General features: G+C 37.1%; 1 protein-coding gene across 7 annotated transcripts in view; it reads left to right on the top strand.

Annotated features, from left to right (window-relative positions):
* Positions 1-23,520, top strand: part of TAFA5 (TAFA chemokine like family member 5) — a 415,042-nt gene that overhangs the window by 287,151 nt on the left and 104,371 nt on the right. The gene's annotated exons all lie outside the window — the stretch shown is intronic.

Here is a 23,520-nt window from a genome sequence, read left to right as displayed (position 1 = left end):
GGGCTCACTGATATGTCCTTTTAAAACAATTGTGACTTTGATATGGCACAGATCTGACGTATCTCTACACATCAAACCAATTTCACAGTCAGAGTTTTGGTTTCAAATTATATAACCTGAGTATTATTGTCTGTCTCTGCATTTCCTTTAGCTTAAGTAATTGTGTTCTGAAGATAGGATACTTCTGTACGTGTGTGTATATGTGTATTTTTAGAGTTCATACAGCTTTAGGAAACACATGTATACCTGATCATGTATTTCTGAGTAGAAAGGCATCCTGAATGACATCTCCAAATAAATGGGTAATATAACTCAACATAGCTATGCTAAGGTTAGTGCAGATGTACTGATTTATGCCAGTTGTGATTCTGGCCAATAGGGATAACAAGCAAACTTTTTTTTTTCCTCGACTTCTTTTGAGCTTTATTGCTTAGTGCACCATGAAGCATCCAGCACTAGGATTTAATGTTGACTACAGCAGCAGTGCAGCAGTGGCATCTTGACTGACAGATATGGTTACTACCACCCCCACAAATTTTGTTCTGTGCTTAGGTAGACTTCCATTTGTAAGCATCTTCAAAATTGAAAACCTAGGTTTGAAGTATATACATTTAATATTAGAGTCCACAGCCTCTCTTTTATTCCATTACAATGACCATAAAGACATTTTAGTTTTAAAGTTAAGGTGGAATGTTTATAATTTTTTTTTTCTGTTTTAAATAAGAGGCACATCTGAAATTAATACAATGAAAAGAATCATCAAGATTGTTTCAATGCATCTACAACTGTGCCATGTATTTATCTCCTTTAATTGTTTGTACATAATAATATAAATTTCCATGAAAAGGCTGCAATATACATATAGCAAAGGAAGCAAAGCAAACATCCCACAAGCATTCGAAATAGAGATAAAAATTAGTTTTAGGAGACCAGCCTTGGAGATCTCTAATCAGGCATACAGCTGTGACAGCTTTGTCCACTGAGTAGGCACAGTGTGCTGAGATAGATGTGCTCGGAAGGAAGTTGTTTCAGTGGATTGAGTCCCCTGATTTCTTTTACAGTATGCGGGATGACACTCAGGCTGCCTGTCTGAGGGCATTTACTTACTTGACTCTCATGTAAAACTACATACTACGAATTTTACAAATATAGTTCCTAGCTGAATGGTGCTATTGGGCACTGCAGTGCTATTTCTATATAACCACATAGGCAAAAACAGAAATAAGAGCACAGATGCAGGAAGCAAGTAATAATGGCCTAATTATTTTGATATGCTGATATCAGTAAATATCCTTGGATATTCTCCTGACAAGGTTGTACTATTGATAAACCATATTTGAGATGAAAGCTGGTATTAATCATAAAGTATTTGGATTAATAGAAATACATTATCACCATTAAACTACTCTTGTTTTGAGTGACATATCTGAAAACAGTGTTGAAAGCTATGAAGAGGCATGGCTGTGGATTTGCTCAGATTGTTGATGTCCTTTCTGCCCACATTAGTGAGCAATGATTCATCCAAAAAAAAAAAAAAATCACAAAGCAAAAGCAAACAACCCCCCTCAAAAAATCACCAAAGAAATACAGATTAATCTTTTATCTATCTGGCAAAAACAGACTATGCATGAGTGTGATACATTCAGTGACACCTGTAGCATGAAGTTTTGCCCTTTCCCAGAGAAATAAATCCTGCCCCTCTGTAAAGTTTAATCAAGAAGTTCAAGCTGAACAAAAAAGTTTGAACAAAAATATACTGATTCTTTTACATCTATCTGCCTATCTGTTGATTTGTCTACCTATTTATACACACACATGAACATATACAAGCATGTCTACATGGTAAATGGGCAGGGGAAAGAAAGGATTTTATTTTCTTAGCTAAACAAAGCACATATATTTCACTTCTGCAATTCCTTTAAACTCCTTTAAACTTCATTATATCATCATACGTTCTCTACCTCCAAGTGTAAAACCCACAGTTAGTAAGTGGGAGCAGGGGACTTCCAGAGATAAGCTCTGGCAGCTTTCCAGCCCAGGTGATTTCTCCTCCCAGTCTGTTTGCTGCTATTCTCATTTGCAGGTCCATCCTTTGGCCATGGCAACATGTATTGCAGAGCTGTAGATACATACACACAGACACAGCCATACACAGAGGTACAACCAGCCACATAGACCAACAAAGCAAGCCGTGCCCAAGAGGCACCCCCATGAACCCACCCAGCACACTCTTCTCCAGGTGGTGAGTTTAAGAGCTTGCTGGTGGTCACACAGTGACACACACACACACACACGTGCACACAAACACATCAGGAGCTGGCCCCACACATGTCTCCCCAGTTGCTGACCTTGATGCTCCTGTCCTACATCCATACCCAAACTTGGTATTTCTGACACCATTGTGTAGGTAATCTTGGCCTTCAATGGCATTGCTTAATATGGTCTTGAAAGGCTCTTCCCTCCACAAGAAATATCCAGTTTTCCACTTCAAGTACCCATAAAGTTTGGTCTTTCTGACAGGACTCCCCTTCACCACCGCTCTATTTGCCTTTTGTCACCTTCTCACACTGTTCTTTACTATCTCAAATAATTTATTGTGTTGTTTTCACTAGTTTCTTGTGGCCTACTGAGTTGGCTGAATCTCAGTCCAGGACATCTGTCTGTGTGTCGCAACAAGCTTACTCAAAGTGTTTGTGTTTAGATCACGTATGCACTCTGTATGTTGCTTGGCTGACTTGGATGCTGCCTTGGGGACTGCCCCTTTTCTTTGACATCCGGACATTGCGGAGTGATGTATTACAAGTTATTACACTATTATTTCCATCATCAATATTTGGATCGTGGTCTTTTACTGATTCCTTTAATGTCTGATCCCAAAGCACTCCTCTATTTTAGGCAGTTTCTCTACTTCACTTACTCTCAACTCAAGTCATGTTGTAGCTTGGTCCCAACCAACTGACAACTGTCAGCAATTCTGAAATCAGTGAGAATATACTTGCCAAAGCTGAAACTTACTGAGGACACTCTGCACTGCTCCTGCAAGATATGCTAATCCCACATTCCTCCTACACAGAAAATATTTGGAGGATTAGGACTACTCATACATTTTCTACAGTACTGCTTTCCTGTTCTCTGATAAAGAGGCATGATGAGGAAAAGGAGCCATTGCTAGTGGTTGTATTAGTCAGTCTAACACTTTGGCAAGGAGACATAAATGGCAACACCTTGGGTCCTTTCTAAACTATTTTGGAATCCAACTTGGTAAATAAATACTGTTAGAAAGGAGATGAATATGCAAAAAACCCTTAAATTTACCTTTCTGTGGGCATGCATATTTCATCTTCTGGGCCCAATGCATCAATTCTGGGCAGGTTTTGCTGAATTATGTTTCTATGTGTTGATGAAAAGATTTATAAAATTAAACATACATTTTAGGACTTTGGGACCCCTGAGGTAGTGCCACTTGAATTTGGATCTAGGGGATCTTTCAGATAAACTCCGTACTTTGACTATTCTGTCAGTAAAAATACTTTACAAAGCTCCTTACTGCTCTTCCCTTTTCCAAGAATATGACTGAGGTTTTTAATTGAAAGAAGGTAGATTTAGGAAACTATTATTTGCATTCGTTAAGAACAGTATTACAGCTGTTTACAGTGTGCAGGATAAATACTTGTTACATTAGGGTCTACATGAAGACACTGTGGTACTTAGATTCAGAAGAGTTTTCATTCAAAGCTTACTTTGCAAGATATGGCCTGAGGGAGAACAATACCATAAACAGGTTTTATATAACCAAATATATATGCATTTTTATCCTCATTTTACATGCCTGTAATTAATCCAGATTGCAGTTTAAATTGTTTTAAATAATTTTTTGTAGACATTAAGTCAAATTTAAGTTTTGAGGGGTTTAGGGAAAGATTTAGAGATTTTTTTTATCTGTTGGGACATTACATGAATAGGAGACAGTGTTTGCTTTATCATAGAACTACTTTTATGGGAAATGAGAAACTCAAGGATAACCTGACACTGTCAAAATATGTTGGATTTATTTATTTAATGGCTCTGAAGAATGAAAAGTATTACCTAAGATGGTGTTTTCCCAAAGATACGTTTCTTAATACCTATTGTGTTAACCCAAACACTGTGTCTTACCTTTTACTTATCTTACTATGGAGAAACAAATATCTTTGCTCCATCCACCTTGACCAAATTGAAAGTCAGTGACAGGAAGTTTCTGTTTGCTTCCAGTCTTACCACCCAAGTTACATGGCTGGAAAATTGAAGCATCATAATAATCTGGAAGTTGTTTCTGCCATCCATATGTTTAAAAATACTGACAAAAGATAAAATAGCTACTGAAATCTACATAAACTTTCAACTTGTTATGAACTCTTGGCAAAGTGAAGTAGAAGAGCTGAAACAAAAACCGTGGGTTTGTTTTGTTTTGTTTCATAAGCATGCATGTGCTGTCTTATTGGCCTTACTGATTCAAAATGGGTCATGTGAGGTGGTCACAGCTGGAGATCCCACATTACTCTCTTTTTGAAAAATATCTGTATTCTGACTGGCTTTTCAGCTAAGTCATCTTTTGTGGTAAAAAAAAAAAATCTTTAGATATGTCTTTCTGTATTTAGACATCAATTTTATATGTATTTATGTTTTATGTATGTACATATGTATAATAAATGACCACAAAAAGTGCTATGGAAGTGGGAAGGTGAGAGTTCAACAGAAATTATTTTAATCAGCTTTCTTTTCTGCCCATCATTAACATTTGTTTTTTCAAGTCACTATTGCATTCATAGTCAGATCTCAGTTTTTATTATACCTTCATTAACCTTTTAAATCTCCTGTCTGTGTACTGGAGCCTTTCTTTCCTTTAATTATCTGTTTAAAATTCACAAATGGTAGCTGCTGCCATTTTGGCTTTTTGACATTTTTCACCTGCAGACTGTAAGAAGCAGATTTAAGAGTCTTGTTCTGCTGTTTTGTGTTGCATCCTGATTTTAGCTGAAATACTAAGGCTGGAATTCAGTCATTCATTGTCATTCAGGAGTTGCTTGAGTCGTGCTTTTGTGCGTTGAGGGATCAGCAGACCTCAGCTGAATTACAGTCTTGAATTTTGTTTTGCAACCGTGTATTATTTTCCTTGTGCTGTCACTGTTTCTTCCTTTTTAATACGATCATAAAATATCCCAGGTTGAACATTTTATACAGGAATTCAATTTCTTTTTCTTGTAGATAGGATCACTTGGTTTGCAAGTCATTCAGTTCTCTTATCTATCAGTCGATCTATACTTTCTAAGGCACACTCGTCACTCTACTATCTAGCACACTGCTACCTCACAGCAAATAGGAGATAGCAGTATTTATTTCACCATGCATTATTGAAGGTACTTCATTCCTTTTTTCTTGTTGCCATCATCAGTGTTTTCGGTTGCATTTCCTAGAACATCAGGTGTAAAGATATGCTCCCTTATCAGGCTTAGTTTAAAATGTTTCTGTTACTTTTTAGTCATTCAAGCAGTTCTTTCTTTTCCCCTAATCGTATTATTAGCACTTAATAACAGCTGCTATGGGACCTGCAGAACCAAACAGTGGCTGAGGCTCAGTGGCAATACATCTATGTTAAAGGTAACATCTGGTCTTTGCTCCCTTGAAGGTAAGAGATGCGGTGAGAGGAATTTTAACTACTCATTCACACACTAACTTGTCCCTCAGTACACCGTACAATTCACTGCTAGGGAAGAAGTGGTTTTGCCAGACTTCTGTGTTCACATTTAAGGATTAGAAAGGTAGGAGGCAGACTGAGTTTCTGCCATGGCGTCTGTCTAAAATGAGGTGGTTGAAAGAACACATGGTACTTTTCCTGCCTGTCTGGATTATACATTAATGTTACCACTCTTTGGCTCATAACCTGCCTTCTTCAAACACACTTTCTGTTATAAGGAACTGAAAAAGTCTTTGTCAAAATCTGCCCTTCGTCACCTTCATGAACTTTCTGCTTATTCCCAGCATGCTGCTTTTCCCCATAGTCATTCCTATTATAACACACAGGCATACTGCTTGCCAGAATTCCCATGAAGAATTCTTCTTTTGCTGGTATCAAATATCTCTTTAATAATCTTCTGTATTTCTGATAGTTCATCTCTCTGGGTGCAGTTCCTTGAAACTTGTGCTTTAATAGTTTTGAATGTCTGTTAAAAAACTCTGAGGTTTAACACCTGTAAATGCATCAACAAAACCTCTAGCAGTGCTGTATATTTTTAACTGTCAAGTTGGTAAAGATTACTCAGAGGTGCATTTGTTTCTGTGTCTCTTGGACTTTATTTGTGCGTGTGTGTGATAATAATACTGGAATATGTATAAATGTGAACTAAGCTAACCAAAATAATTCTTCGTTGTCATACTACAGTCTTTGAACCACAATTTCTGTCGTATGTGGTACGTGGTGTCATTTGACAACCTCAGCGTTACAAGCAAGCTTTTATGTTATACTTAAAAGTTTTCTATCTTCTTGTCATATCAATTATTTTTTACTTAGACAAAAGGGTCTAATTTTATAGGAAAATAACTGACAGTTTAGTAATATTTCACATTTCTACAGTACCATTCTAAGAACTGCTCAGTACTTTACGCACATTAATGAATTAAACTCTCCAATAACCTTATGAGGAAGTGTAATTATCTTTATTATACAGACATGGAAACAGAGGCACAGAGAAGACAGAAGATAAATAAGTTCAGACAGCTTATTTGGAGTAAGACAGAGAACAAACCCCATACTCTTAGTCTTTTGTTTTGACCACTAGGTTATGACTTTTGCTCAAAGAAAGCAAGCTTCACACCTTCTCTCTGCTGTTCTGGCTTAGGTAAGAAACGTTTTCCCATACCCTTCTCATCCCATTATTAAGCGAAGGTTTATCCTTCTCTAGTAATCTGTGTTCCTGTCCTTATTCAGCTGGTTAAGGAAGAGGTCAGAGGACAAAGAAGGGGTGAGGGAAAGACTTGACAAATCCCATTAAATGGAAAATGGATGTATTTAACTTCCTTCCTTCCTTCCTTCCTTCCTTCCTTCCTTCCTTCCTTCCTTCCTTCCTTCCTTCCGCCTCTCTTTCTCCCTTTATCTCTCTCTCTTTCCATCTTTCTCTCTTTATCTTCTTCCTCTCTTTATCTTCTTCCTCTCTTTATCTCTCTTTTTCTCTCTCTTTCTTTTCTTTCTTAAATCTACTTAGTAGATTCAACAGGCAGCCTTTCAGAACTGGAAGACTTAAGATACTTCCAGTGTGCTATGAACTCTTTGAGATTGATTGGACAATGAAGTTTTATGAGATGACCATCCATACCATGGTTGAATACACCACTTTCAGTGTGTCAGCAGTGCTTAGGGCCAGGGTTAGTCCCATCTAACCTCAGATGTTTTTCAAAGTCTTCAGAGTGAGAATCTTAGGCTCTTTAAACACCCTTTGTCACCAGTGAAGGTACATAAGAACCTCCAAAGAGAAGTTCTGAGTTGTGCCATGTTACTTTCTACGGAGAAAAGAGTCTTTCTCCGTGCACGACAAAGGAAACTTGGTTGACCATGCTCTTTATTTATGGTACAGTGAAATACATGAGATCACAGGGACTACAGCACAGATTTTGTGCAGAGAACTGAATGAGTGAATGTGCAAGCAAAACTTTCTAGTACATGCAATGAAGATTAAGTCTGGAACACATCTGCCAGTGTGTCAGTGCAGGTATATAGCACCTTCCTGCTATAAACCCCTGTATTTCATGAACACATGTATAAAGTGATAGTTTATCTTACATATTCAGATTAACTTTGAGAGAGGAAATAAGTAGCTGAATTACATCAAGCTCTTAAGTTTTCTTTTTTAACTCTGATGCATAGGATGAAGAAAAACCAGCTTTGTGGAACAGCAAGAAGATGTGCAGAAATCAACAGATGAGTAAATCACAAAGTGAGAAAAATCATGGAGTAGCACTGCTTCTGTAAAATTAATGAGACACCAGCAAATTAGATTTCTGGGTTACATTAGTGACTCAAAGAAAATGCAGAAACTCTGTTGTTTACCTACATTCTGAGCAGTAACTGTGCAATCTCACATTAGTATTTTTAGTCACATTTCAGAACAGAAAAAAACATTGCTTCCCCATGTAATATTTTACTCTAAACTTAAAAGACAATTACAATTGCATATTGTCTTTGAGGGCTGTGTAGTCACAAGTGTTTAGATTACTATTAGAACCATTTTCTATAAGCTATCATCCCTGAAAACATAGTCTGGACTCTCAAGAGACAAATTCTGTATTTTGCATTTAATTAAAAAAATGAAGAAATGTTAAAAATATAAAGTATACCTTCCCTTCAGTGCTGTATTCAGGCCTTTAATTTATATTAGTAGCTCTTTGCTCTTCCTATTGCCTTCAGTAGATTTGCATGTTTATCATTGATTGAAACACCACAGGTATTTAAATACACAACAAGTTGGAATGAAATATGCTTGTTCATTTAGTGAAAACTATTTGCTTCACTTTGCTACAGACTGCTAACAACTGATGAAACTCAGTCAGAAGAGGAAATAGGAAACTAAACAGATACAGGGCAGGAGAGCTCTGCTAATTTTATGACTTTAGAACAGATAAAACAGGATCCATATCCTAGAGATCCTAGATAGAGGCAATTAGAAATTATAAGAAACAGAAGTATTTTACTTTTTGATTACTGCCAATTTGCAGTGATACATTTTTTTTTTCATTTGCATTGGAACACAGTTGCTTAGTAGATGTCATAAATGCAATTCTTGCTCTCATCAATCTTATTTTTTAACATAATATCAGTATCTGCACTTGGGCTGCTTTTTAATGATGTAATTTATGATTTTTAGAAGCAAGTGGAATTTGAATTAGAAGAACGTTTGAAACGTTCTTGTCTTAGAAAAAAAAAAAACTGTTTGTTTTTCTGAAAGTTAGCATTAATGTAAATTATATGATGAGCAGTCATCACAGACAGAAGTCACTAATGCTTCGGAAATGTTGCTGAAAATTGTCAAAAAATCTATCTTAAAAAAAGACCAAGATCAACATTTCATGCACGTCAAGGAAAATTTCCTTGACTCTCAAATCCAAGTGAATCTTGATGATCTTCTAGTAATTGTATGCATGTGTCTATCCATAAAGGAAGCTTTGAGGCAGTGTGTGGTGAAACATGTTGATTTATATGTGTCCTAACAAAAGTATCAGAGAATTAGGTCATTATATTTCACACAGAGCAGAAATGTAAATGCCCTTTTAAAAAATCCCTCTCCCGCTTTCCTGTAGGCCCCCTGTAGGTACTGGAAGGCTACTATAAGGTCTCCCCAGAGTCTTCTCCAGGCTAAACAGCCCCAACTCTCTCAGCCTGTCTTCATAGCAGAGCTGTTTCATCCCTCTGATCATCTTTGTGGCCTCCTTTGGACTCATTCTACAGGTCCGTGTCCTTCTTATGTTGGAGGCCTGAGAGCTGAAGGCAGCACTCTAGGTGAGGTCTCACCAGAGCAGAGTGGCAGAATCACCCCACTTGACCTGCTAGCCACATTTCTTTTGATGCAGCCCAGGACACAGGTGGCTTTCAGGGTTTACAAGCACACATTGCTGGCTCATGTGGAGCTTCTCATCAACCAACATCCCCAAGTCCTTCTCCTCAGGGCTGCTCTCAATCCGTTCTCCACCCAGCCTATAATTTTGCTTGGGATTACCCTGACTCATGTGCAGGACCTTGTACTTGGCGTTGTTGAACCACATGAGCTTTGCACAGGCTCACCTCTCAATCCTGTCCAAGTCCCTCTGGATGGCATCCCTTCCGTCCAGCGTGTCAACTGCAGCGCTCAGCTGGGTGTCATCAGCAAAGTTGCTGAGGGTGCACTCAATCCCACTGTCTGTGTCACTAACAAAGACATTAAACAGCACAGGACCAGGTAGGAAGGAGATGAGAAGGAAATAGCCGTGTGTGATAAATAGGTACCAGGTAGGAAAGGCTTGAAGAGATTGTGTCTAGATTAAGATTTGTCAGAAGAAGTAGTCCAAGGAACAGTATAAGGTGCTGGAAGTAATAGAAAAGAGATCTTCAACAGAGATTTTGAGGTTAATGAGGAAAGAAAAGGAAAGGGGTTGAGGACAAAGGAGAAAAAAATGATAAATGGCCTCAATTACCTCTTTTAAAAATTCCCTGAGACTCTTGACAGAGATGGAAAGAAAAGCTAAAAGTGCAGAACAGCTCTTACAGACTTGTGTCTCAAAAACAGAAAAGCTTTAATAGCTGTAAGTAACATTTATTATCTCAATTTTTAGTGGTGTGCTTGACATACAGTCAGTAATACCACAGTTATATCAGGTTGGCCTAACAGTCAATGCTGTACATGAAAGGTAGGTGCTGATTAGTTCTCTTTTTAAAAAATCTTTCCAAGTGAGCTGCTTTTGATCAAAGACACATAATTAAAGAATTAAGCAAGTTTACATCTAATAGACTGCCTGCAGTTCTTCATTCTATTTTTACCAAGCAATACTCTACTTTACATGATTGTCTATTATAGTCATTAGGAAACTAAGCAAGCTGATTGTGTTTCTCTGAGAGGAAAGTAAATGAAAGCTAGAAAAGGTGTGTAATGCTTTAATGAGATGAGTGTGGTGCATGCTTACAGCCTGCTTGTTTTCATTTAGCACATGCATCAACTTGTAAATTATCTTCAGCTTTCATGTGGTGTAATGATCTTTTGCCACTTTGGTTGTGCTTCACTCAGTGGTTGGCCAGTCATGGAGATGACCAGTGTTCTGGAAGAGGCTTCATTCTCCCTGACAACAAAAGTATCAGTGATTAGTACAGCTTCTTAGCTGGGGCTTTGTGCTATAACCCAGTTTGACATCACAAAGGCAACAGTTTGTTGTGAGGTTTTTTTATTCATCATCTTCTTTCTCTCTCCTCTCTGTCTCTTCTGGAATGCTTTCTGAGCAAATTCTTTGCTTGTAGAGGAATGCCACATTCTCTTGCACTGGTTGATAAATATTTATGCCTGAGAACAGCATAAAGCTCTTTTTTGGATGCTTTCCCATTTTACAGTATGCTGGCTTTTGGCCTGATCTCTGTATTTAGAAAACATTGTGTATACCTGCATGCTTTCTTGACTCAATTTCCTATTCTTAATGGGTCTACAGCCAGTACTGCATGAGAACCATAGTGCATATTGCAATATTTTCATTGAATTGTCAGGTTACTTAAATAAAGCAAAATGAAAAATAGGTGACTTCTTTTTCTAGGTGTATAACCACATTTTATGGAGAACTTTATAGGTATGTCTGGAAAGGATATAGTACACAAAAGATAAAACCATTTTTTAAGCACTTCAGTACTCTGATAAAACTGAACAACCATGAATGGAATTAGAAACAGCAAAAATTTGAAGTCCTATAGCAGTATTAATTCAGCCCCATTTAACGATTATGTTTCTCTTTTCCTACTCGTTTTCTTAAGTGCATTGCTGAGTTTTGTGTTTCTGCTTAGATTTTCTTGTTAAACAAACTCTGTATACATCCAGTGAAAAATATTTTAATTATTAAAAAAATTGTTCTACCACTAATAGAGTGCTGATACTTTCTAAAAGCATTGGTAGTGGAAGCTAACTTCCTTTTTCCTGTTTAAAAGGAGTTAACAGTCTATTCTGAATATAGTGGGTGTTCCGTGTCCTCACTAAGGCACCCGTAACAGTTGATTCCATGGGAGAAATGCCTTCACACTGCATTCATACACAGTCTGCCATCGGGTGGATGGACACCTGCAAGTAAGACAAAAAAAGATGGGTTTCTATGCTGCTTCTACCTCAAGGCTGAGTATGCCTCTTCTTGAAACTTGTATGAGACCAATAGGTCATGTCTGATGTCTCCACTTTTGTGTATCATATTTACTTTTGAGGTATCGGTATGTGACCAGAAAGCTTGTCTAAGGACCTTCCTAGAAGGATGCTGGTGTCTTTTGTTCCTAAGGGAAAGAGCATTTGTAGGTCGCCTGAGCTCAGGCCACTTCTGTGAGACAGCATGGGTAGGCAGAGCTGCCAGAGAGCTCCCCAAGATTCAGATCACTGTTTGATGTCAAGCAGCTCAGCTGTGGGCTGGATTAGGCTGGCCAGCTTTCATGGCTGCAGGAACCACATTTCAACATCTCCATCTGGATGAGACACAGAACTACGGGCTGTGTGCTCAGTGGCGCTGCTTGGAGGGGCTACTCTGAAACCAGCTCTGAAGTGGGCTCTTCAAATGCTCCTCATGCCTGGACTCATGTCTGGGCTGAGTGTCCTGCTTGGTACTGGGGCAGACTGCAGTGTTGCTCTCGCAACCTGGCTGTTTCACTTTCTCTGACTGAGAATTTGCATTACTTCAAAATTTTCATGTCAACAGACTGGCCATATACTGCAGTCCCAACATGGGAACCAGATGTGAATTGCTTGTGAACTGTGTGTGACTGCCTGTTCATCATCTTGAGCTGGTGCTGATCACTGACAGTGCTGTGCCAGCTCTATGGTTCTGTACCTAACGGGCAGTGGGATCTCTCTGTGTGCATATACACACAAACAGACCTGTGTACTCCTAGAAAGAGTTTACACAATTGGGACTTCAGTTTAAAGATATATAGTGTGGTCACTTGGGCAAGAACCTTCATGTCAGCATTTAGATTTAAATAAAATGTTGGCTGAATGTTAATTTTAATGTAGTTGGGTTTATATTGCTATTTGCTTTGTTATTTTCAAATAAAAGAAAAATTGAAATTGTTTTCTTTATTTTAGAATTTAACTACCCTTAATTGAGGGGGTGAAATTATCATTTTACTGAGACAGCTGGCTGGATTTGGGGTGAAATTCCAACTTTTTTACTAATCTTGTTTTGCTGCTTAACTTGATTCCTCAGATTCATTCACTTTGGAAGAGCAGGTTAATAGGGGAAGAAGCATATCCGTGAAGGTTGTAATAAAAATATAATTGCAGGAGGAAATAAAAGGATTCAGTTAGAAAAGGAAAGAGGAAGAAATCAAGCTCTGAAATATATAAAGAAACAAAGATTGGAAATACTTTAATACTACTAGTCCACTGATTATTTTCTCACACTTGTATTTTTCCTTGTGTCTGATGCAAAAACAGGGTCGGTCTATTTGTTTTTTTCAGACTATGGCTATGTGTTTCAGTGACTTAATTAAAATTTGCCTCATGCAAATTGTTGCAGGAGCAGATGTGCCTGCCAAGCTGGGCAGAGAAAATGTGCAGCGAGGTCACAAAGAAGATGGTTCTTCATTATGCTCTGCCAAAATCTTAGCAGATAATCACTGAGCATGTCCAGATGTAAAATTTCAGTCACTGTCTGTTTTATTTTTGTATTGTATTTTTCATTTCCTGCATTCCCAGCTCTACTGATGGGTGAAATCAGTTCTTCCCTTGCCAGCCAAGCAAAGTATCAAGTTCCAGTCTCTTGTTGATTTTGGTTTGTTTTTTGTCTTTTTCTTTCTGGGGGGGGAAAAAAAAAAAAAAAGCTAGACGCATTGTGTATGTGATTTTAAATCAGGATAGTGTTTCCTATCAGGCAGGCTGATACTGAGGGTTTGAGGGAAGTGTACCTGTGATATAGAGCAATCTGCACGTAATGTCCTGTAGTTGCTTTACTATACAACTCCACTAATCATGTCTTTCCACCCCTCCCAATCACTATGTCTTGTCATGTCAAATTAGTGACTGTCAGGAAGACATTTCTGATTTTTGTTTAAATTACTTTTGGGCTGAGGATGAGCTTTGACAGTTTAAACGGAAGCTGAATTTTTTGAAGTCTCTAAAATCTAGAAACAAATGGAAACCTTTTAGCAATTTTAAAGGGTCAGTGGCGGCTTAAAAAAATATCACTTCTGCCTGAGATCACCTAAGATTATAGTAACAGCAAAAGACCTGAAGAACAAAAAAAAAAGCCCTTTTCATTTTTTTTGTCTTCTGGAACCTGCTGGTATATCATATAAAATACTTACCCTGCTTCTTTAGGGGTCCAATCTTCAGGAAAATAAAAATAATAATAAGAAAAAAAGACAAACATAGCCCAAATTATAACATTGCACACTTGCAGAATTGGTAGAAGCAATGAAAGCATCCACTGTATTTTTCAGCCATTGTTTAGTTTATAATTTCATGTAAGGATTCTTGTAAGTAAATAATTGCACAGCAGAGATTTTATTATTACTTCATGACATTAAATCTTACTTGTAGGAACCCTTTCAGGCAGCCCCCAGATTTTTTATATGCTATAACATATCTCAAAGAAAAATAAATGGGATTTGAGATGCCAAAAACTCTGCCTGCTTGTATTAGAAAATACATTTTTCATCTTCAAATTTTATGCACATATGAGCTAATTAAGAGTGTAATGTGAAATAAATCCATGGCAGTGCAGATGTTTTAGTTGCAAGAGCAATAGCTTCAGTGATTTCCTGTAGGTTTTTAGAAGAATAAATGTGAAGCTCAGGCATTGGTCATGCACTCATTTATACTGACATAATGTGTTACCAGAGGAAAAAAATGCAAATAAGCAGGGAAACAAGCCTATACCCTTCCTGACTTTTGTTCTATTGTTTGCTTCTGGTTTTTTTTTTTTTTCATATCACTTAAGATTGATAAATTCTAGCCCCTTTCTTGGTTGAGATGCATTTCGTATTGATTGAATGACTATCCATCGAATAGAAGAAGTATTGTTGGCAGAATTTCTAGCTGGGTATCTTGCTGTTGATTAGGAGACAGGCTGCTTGTATCTGTCAGATAAAGAAAAAGACTGTGTGTTTCCAATATAGCCTCATCCTGGACTATTATTTCTTCATTAGCTTGTTAAAAGAGAAAAAGCATCTATGAGGCTTTTTTTTTTCTCCTCAGGCATCCATGCACAAAATGAGTATGAGCCAAAAGGGAAAAGAGGGGGAGTGAAGAAAAGGAACAAGCAAACAGGAAAATGAGTAAATCATAAAAGCCAGACAAAGAATATCAGTATTTTTTGTATTTCATCCATGCTTTCAAAATCTGGAGTGACCTTTCTGAAAACTGAAATGAGTAGACACCTTCAGCAAGGTTCATTCGAGGAAAAAATGGACAGTTAACAAAGCACAGTAGCAGTGACTATGCAATAGCTCCTCAGGGACTTCTGATGAAGTCAAGCAAGATGAATTTATATTATATAAAGAATATTAGCTCAAATCTTTTGGGTCAAATATCTTAAGACTCTTATTATGTATATTTTCCTCTATATGGTTGTGGAATGCCTGACTGATCACCTTAACTTATAGCAGGATAGAACTCAGATGGTTTTAAGAAAGGCCCTCAGGGCTATGGAGCTGTTTCTGTTTGACAGTCATGGGCTGGATTCCCTCATTTATATTTAACTGTAATCATCAGCTTTGAGAAGAGTTTCTAATTTTAAACACATGGTACTCCCCCCACTCCCTCCTTTTGTCCTCAGGAAAGCTATAATTTGCTTGGGTGCATCTCTACTTCAGCTACCAGCACACTTGAGCCCCAAAGTGGGCTTCACACATGAAAACTGTGCTGCCAAAAGCTGTGTTACCTATTTGTGTTTGTTTGCTACTGCCTTTTTTTAAAAATTATTATTATTTTTTATAGGAACTTCTACCTGGGTCTTGAATATCATCCAAGCCAGATTGTACTTTCGTCATTAATGGCCTTGATAAACTATCATCACTTTAGTGTGAATAAGATATCTAGATATCTTACAAATTTATCTTCAAGTTGAAATAATCAATGTCCAAACAACAAATTAGAAGTGCAATGAATTGTGATTTCTTGAATGGAGAGAGACCCAATTAGATATCTCTTCTTGATCTATATATGAAATAGAGGAATATTTAAAAAAAAAAAAAACAAACAAATGAACAAACTCAATATCCATTTTTACTCTAGCAACAGTTTATCTAAACTTCAGTTAGACACCCACTTCTTAATTGACCACATATCAGTAAAAGGTTATGTATAAATAAAACTACACTGCAAAATTGTAACATTTGCTTAGATGTCTATGTACTTAAACATCAAAAAGCTTTGTAAACTGTCTGACTTTACTCTTAGTACAATGCTAACCCCAGAGGGATGGAAGACTGAAGGGCAACAGGGTTTGTTTGTGTTTGTAGAGATTGTTATCCTTTTAACAAAGACCAACACAAAACATACAAATCCATATGTTTGGATTTGTTACTGCCACATTAATTATACATGCATTCACAGTGTAACACAGTGCAAAATAATCTAAGATTTTTTTGAAAAGGAATTTCAGGACTAGCATCTTTTTCTTTAGTTAGAAATCCCAAATCCTAAGCTGACTATTCTGACAGAATCTTTTGCTTAACAGTCAGTAAGAAATAAAATTCAGAAAACATTTCATTACTATTAGTTTTACCTCTGTCTCTAAGAGTCTATGTCAACCACAGAATTCCAAACAAGAAGTGAGATTTTTCAGCTTTGTGAAGCAAGCTGGAGTTAATTTGTTTGATTTTTGGAAACCATTTTGTGATGGAGCAGATAATTTCATTGATGAATGTGCCAAGGAGCCTAAATCTTGCAACATTCAGTACTGTGATAAACCAGCCTAAATTTTGGTATCTTTATGCCTAGTCTGTAGTCAGCAAAGTCTAGAGAGCCATTCAGCATAAAATGAATGCCTGCATTTGGTCAGGTGAATAACTCTCTGGACTCTTTGGAATGAGTGGACAAAGAGCTCTGCTCAGTTACCTTTTGATAGGCACCTAACAGAGCTGAGATGCTCTACGATGTCAAAAGCGTCAACCTGAGGCTGGCAGCTTTGACAACAGACTTGCAGGAGATCTGTGCCTCTTTGAATCACCAGCTGGAGGCCACATAACATAAGGGTACTTCAAAAAGCACTAAGTACCTTTGTGTGAGCAACTGCATAGCAGTCTGGACTCAGATATTTGAATTTGGCCTGGAGTTTCATTCAACTCTAGATCTGCCTAAGTATGGATGGTAGTGAGGTGTCTAGTTCTGCTTATGCCTATTGTTGAGATCCTTGATGTTTATTTTTTAAAATGGTTCAGTAGTTAGTCCTAACAATTTGAAAATAAGCAACCATTTATTCACCTGCATAATACACTGAAGCCCTGTGATTACTTTAGTCTCCCAGGGATGGTCAAACATATGTTTTATAATCTTGTTCTGCCTGAGATGAAGCAACATTTTGAACCTACATCTCTAAGACTGCAGGGAATTCCTAGTGTTCAGACAGGGTTTGTTTGGGAGTATGCCTGTCCCAGCCCTTTCTGCTGCAGATGTTCCACTTGGTTTTGGTGTGGTTTTTTTTTGTTTGGTTTTGGTTTTGGTTTGGTTGTTGGTTTGTTTTTTTGTTTGTTTTTTGTTTGGTTGGTTGGTTGGTTTTGGGTTTTTTTTTTGTTTGTTTTTTTTAATATTATTTCAAATAAAGAAGGCACAGAGAAGAGGCCAACATATTTTACAGTTTGAAGGCTAAGACATAATCCACATCCAGGCTCTGTTTCGTGTTAGCATGGGAACTTGAAAACAAGGATCTTACTTCCTTTTTGGCTGTCCTTCCGTGGAGCCATTGGCTGTTGTGTATGTGCTAATAAACAAGTTCACAGGTGGCCTGTTCCTGCTGCCAAACCTGTTCCAGCGTGCATGTTTTACATACACTTACTTGAGTGTAATAACATCAGAACTGGCTGATCTGCTGAGGTTTGGTCACCAGACATCTTTGGCATTTCAAGACATAGTTGTATGCATGTTATTCAGCAAAGTTGTTGGCTTCTCTGTGGCCTGAGATGATTATGGGAGTAGGAAATAATTTAACAGGATCTTTGAGCATCTTATTGGCATCTGAGCAGATCTTGTTATGGATTTAGGCTTAATTCTGCAAAGATAAGTGCATGCACAAACTATACTTAAGCTTCTATTTCTGTTTCAGCTTCTAAGTCCCACTATACTTAAACAAATAAATAAGAGGTAAATGTTTGAATTTCTTTGAAGACCTGGTCTGTAGACTGATAAATTGCATACAGATATAAGACTTCTGAAAAAATAATCAATTAAATTGAAAAGTATAAGTACTCAACAAAATTGGGCCACCTGTATTAAGTATACTGCCTAATTCTGTAATTAACTGATTACGTTCACTTCCAAAAAATTAGTCTGGAAGACTTCTTTCCTTGGTTTCCCCATTGGTAAAAATAATATGCTGGTTTGCTGTCCTTCAGAACTACTTAATTCAATTGATGCTTTACAGAGATCTATAATTGTATATGTGAATACAGTAACAAAATGCCTGTCTACAGAAGTGTACAGGAAACTTTAAATGGCTATAACAAATGTCCTTGAGGTCTTTCCACTGATCAAAGTGTTTCTTGTATTTGTTAGTGGAGAGAATTCACAACATGCATCATTAAACCTCATCATCTGTCTAACCAAAGAAGTCATTTAAGCAGACAGAAAGTGTTCGGCTTCCTCATTGTTACTAGGGGCAATTTTTATTGCAACCATCATAGGGTATCCACATGCCTGAGAAATTCATTTTGCTGTCAAACAGCATGTGTAAGTGAAGTAGCATTTTCTTGTAAAGATTACTGAAAATTGATATAAATTAAGGTCTGCTTTCTGAGAAGAGCAAAGTTAATCGAAGTGGGATTAAAGTTATAGGTTCCTTTCATTTAGTAGAGGTGCTTCACTAATTTGTTAAATAATGGGTTATTTTATGTACTGTATGGAGAGTGGTATAGGTCACTTTCAGCATGCAGTGCTGCAGATTTAAAGAAAAAAAGAGGAAAATACTAGTACTTTCTAGTTTCTTAAATATCATGTAGGACTCTTTATAACAAACACATGCCTTCTACGCCCTCATCCCCAGGTTTGTTGGTTGGTTGGTTGGTTGGTTGGTTGGTTGGTTGGGTTTTTTTTTTGTTTTTTGGGTTTTTTTTGTTGTTTGGTTGGTTTTTTGTTTAGGTTTGGTTTTTTGTTTGTTTTGTTTGTTGTTATTATTTCAACCATGAGTTTCTTTTATATCTAACTTTCTCAGGAAGATGTATTTTGCTTTTTTTCATATCAAAACATATGTTATCACCATCTCATTTGACCAGCAGATTTGTTTTGGGTATATGTAAGCCTCAAATTGTTCATGTGACATTGAAATATATTTTTATTGATGGGTTCAGAATATTTAGTGTGATATTGTCCTTCCTTCTGTTTTGTTTTGTTGTTTTTGGTTTGCATTTTGATACATTTCTGTCTGGTTTTTTTTGCTCTTGAAAAAGAACCTTTGATGCTTGTAAAAAGAAACATAATACCCAAAGTCTGACTTTAAAAGATTATTACTGCTCATGGAGCTTTTTGTAAATCATCAGCTTCTGTTCCAATCCAAGTTATCGTGCAAGCCTCAGATTGCATCCATCTGAGCTGATATGAAAAACTGAGAGGTCAGCTCAATGGCTAGGAGAAAACGAGTAGGTTTCAGCTCTCAGTTGAAAACATTTGTACTAAGGTATTTAAATTCAAGCATCTACGTGTCAACAGCTGTCTAGCCTCCCATTATAGGATGGAGCTCTAGCATTTGATTCAGTTGTCCGATCATGGACATTTCTTGCCAGGATACCCGAGTGTTCAAAACATTGGCGTTCATCTGGCAGATATGAGAGAAAATGTGCAAGACTTGTGCCCTTCTGAAGGGCCAGAGGGAGGGTAGGCAGAACCCCCAATTCTATTTCAGAAGGCACATGATGTCCTATGCGTGAAAAATGAAGCAAACCCTACTCTAGTCAATGGAACGCAAGAAGAAATTGAATTTACCTAATATTAGGTGTCTACTTTAAAGTAAGCTGCACTGCTTTGAACTACCTGCCTGTATTATTACATTTCCAATGGTTATACTGGGGATGTCAGTACCATTTTGTATATAAAAACCATAAGTAGACACTGGATCCCACACTGCATGACATCCCAGGACACCATTTCTGTTAATGCAAATTTGTACTTCTGTACACTGTTTCATCAGAGAGGCAAAGGCTGGCTGCAGGGGAGAAAAGATGATACTGGTAACAAAACTTTCCTCTAAGAAAGGTGTCTGATTGCACCCAGATAAATGTTTGGATGCGTTAGTAAGTCTTATAAAAGACCTTGTCATAGGTGTCATCTCTTTTGTTTGGTAAAGAATCTAATTCACACAGGAGTAGTTTGTGTCTTCACTAAGAATCTGAATAATCAATGATGTTGCCTTGATTCTGTTCAGGAACCTGCTTTATCTCAGTGTTTAACTGAGTTTTAGAACATGAAATGCAAAAACTGGACTGATTTTTGTAAGTAGTATATTTATCATCAGAAAGTAGGAATTTTCTTGTACAATCAGTTCATGTTCAAAATTAATCATGTGCATACGCAAAATTACCAGTGGAAAATTACCAATGGAAATATTCTCAAAGGATTTTTTTCCATAATATGCTATAAAGTAGCATTATAAGTGAAAAGTAGCAGTATTTGTATATATGCGATTTTAAAAAGTAATAAATAAAAAGTTTGGTAAGAACAAAAAATTAAATAACAGGTGCCTGTTTAAATGAGTTCTTTCAGTTAATTATAAACTGATTCATTTTAAATGATTTCTAATATGAGCAAGTATTCACTGTCAAATTTTCTCATGTATTGGTGCAATAAGAAGTTGATAAAGTCTACCTTGGAATTATCATTTAATTTTATAATCTGAAATGTAAAGGAACTTTGCTACATGTAAAACCTTAGTGAAAAACAATTGCATGAAAAGCTGCTCTATCTTAAGTATGTATTTATGCATACTCATATCAGATGGCACAAGAATTACAGGGCATTCTTATCTCTTACAAGAAGATTGTAGAGATTAATTCATTATGCTAACAATTTATATCATGGTAATGATTCAATTTTCATTAAAAAAAGTTTAAAATTGATATATCTAAAGCTATGCGCAATGCATTGTCTTTTTCTTACTGTTTAAAAAACATCCTTCTTTAAAATCACACATAATTATTTCAGTTTTGGATGTGGCGTGACTTTAGCACATTGTATTTTCTGACAAAAGACTCAACATTAGTCTTATCTAAATGAATCTACTTTCTTGTTAAACTATTTCTGGAAAGCACAACCTACTTAGTAGACCAGCCTTGCATCTGGTTTCAGGCAAAGCGATAGTGACTGTAAATGCCCATTTTAATCTAGGAATTGGGAAAGCTGGCATGGTTTCGGAACAGAATTTACTTCATCAGCTAAGAAGGGGTTTGCAGAATGTGCATGGAGAAATTAATCATCAGAAAAACTGCTTTGTGGCAGCACCTGTGGGTCTGTGGGAGACGAACGGTTGTCCTGAGCTTTGTGTTGGAATAGGCATTGCTTATTTCCCTTCAGATGACTAAGGGGTGAATTGTATCTTCCTCACTGACAAGCATTCAGCACCTGAAAGGATTCCCATTACTAATGTCAGATTTCTGACTGGCTTTGGTCAAGGCCTGAAATGATAGCAAGATATAATGAGAAGTGAGTGTTGTGTTCATTATGAAACAAAGGGCATTTCAAAAAAAGACTCCATACTCACCTCAGTGTGAGGACAGCCTTCCTTCTTTATTCACAGCAGCGGAGTCTTACTGGGCTGTTTCATTACCACAGTGGCACAGTGTGAGGACTCACAGTACATGCCCTAGTTTTCTCTCCCTCTGAAATTGTGTAGCAATAGTCATGGTCCATAATAGCTACCTCATCTCATTTAATTAAATCTCATTTCTTCCCTGAGATCATGGACAAAACCTTCCAATTCAGAAAAATATAAGGGAGAATTAATCACCTGTTTAGAGTTGACAAGAAGTTAAGCATATCTTTCTGTTAGTTGCAATGGATTCTGGATCAAACTTCATATGTATTAAAATTCAGAAACTAGGGCAGAAGTTAGTATCCCTCCATCTTTCATGTAGATATGTAGGTACTCTGTCTCACTGCATATTCTTCACAATGTGTGAATTCTTCCACACTTTCTGTTGTGTGGAAGCAAAACACTTCCTTCTCTGCAGAGAATTTGGTAGGATAATAAAAAAACAGTCTTCCGATTACTAAAATTATTTACTTAACCTAAGTCAAATCTTTGAATTGCTCTTTAGTTTTGTATGAAAAAAAAAAAAAAAACAACCAATATGACTGCAACTCACCTACCTGGAGAACTGCAAAAGTGCAAAACTTTACTCCCTCTTTGATTGATCCCAGGATACTTCCTCATCTGTTGTATCAGGATGCCGTGATACAAAAAAAAGATATAAGGTGCCTTCTGTTTTCTTCCCTGTATTCACTTATCATGAGCCCCTTGTGCAGTGAGAAGTGCCCTTCTCTCTCCCTGGAGTCAGTCTTACATGAATTTGAAGGTAAGGAAGTCCAGTCAGTCATTCCCCAGGAGCAATAGCTCTTGTTCCTTTCTTATTTCCTTAGCACTTCTTGCTTCTCTCCACCTGCTTCTTCAGTGACTCTCTCAGTCCTCTGGATCAGATTCCAACACTTGCCCCTATTTTTAATTCACACTTCTCTGTTTTGTGAAGGCATAGAGGGAGAAAAAGCCTGTACCCTCAAAGTTGCACTTATTTAGTAATGATCTAGGAGAAGGCTATTTGGGGAAAGCAGCTGTGCTCATTTTTCACTTGAAGTCCTGCTCATGTTGGTCTGTAATAATCACTGATGTACTGGCTTCCACTGCCAAGACCATGTTGGTCATCACTTGTGGAGGAAACTTTGTAGTTGTGCGTACCTGCAGGTAAGGTGCTGCCTTGTTGCAGCTGCAAATTCATTGTGAAGGGATGTTCACAATAGAGGCAGGATGTTACTATGTCTTCTCAAGGTATTGGAAATAATCTGCCTGAGTCCACTGGCATGCACGCTCACTCAGGCAGATATTTCCATTGTTTCTGAGCATCATTGTCCACAATTGCTCTTTTGCTATTGAGATGTAAAACATTCTTAGGGGAATGACTGTATGTGCAAATCAGAACAAAAGTGGATTATAGTTAATACTTTGAGTAAGAGCCACAGGTAGATCATTTTAATTCAGATGACAACAACATTTATGGATATTTGCAAAAACTGGAGAAAATAATAGATGATTTATTATTTCTACTTACTAATATGCATATTAATAATTATTTGAAAAATATTGAAGTATTTTTAAGTAGCTAGTAATTCTGTTTACTTGATTAAGATTCTTTAGGAGACCAAAATCAAAGTTTTAACATAAATGACTGAACTATTGTGATTTGACACCAACTATGTGGAGGCGTGCAAAAATCACCACATGTCTGAGTTCATTTCAGGATGCATGGACTACACGAGTCAGCTGAGGCCCTTCCATTCTGAATCAAGGTAAACTACTAAAAATCCCCAAAGTTTGTTTTCATTAATGATTCAGCCAGCCCCCAGAACAACATCAAATGCCAGGATTATG

The sequence above is a fragment of the Patagioenas fasciata genome, chromosome 1, assembly GCF_037038585.1.
Source record: "Patagioenas fasciata isolate bPatFas1 chromosome 1, bPatFas1.hap1, whole genome shotgun sequence".
NCBI lineage: Eukaryota > Metazoa > Chordata > Aves > Columbiformes > Columbidae > Patagioenas > Patagioenas fasciata.
Note: the sequence above shows the minus strand (reverse complement) of the source record. Positions and strands in the feature narration are given on the sequence as shown.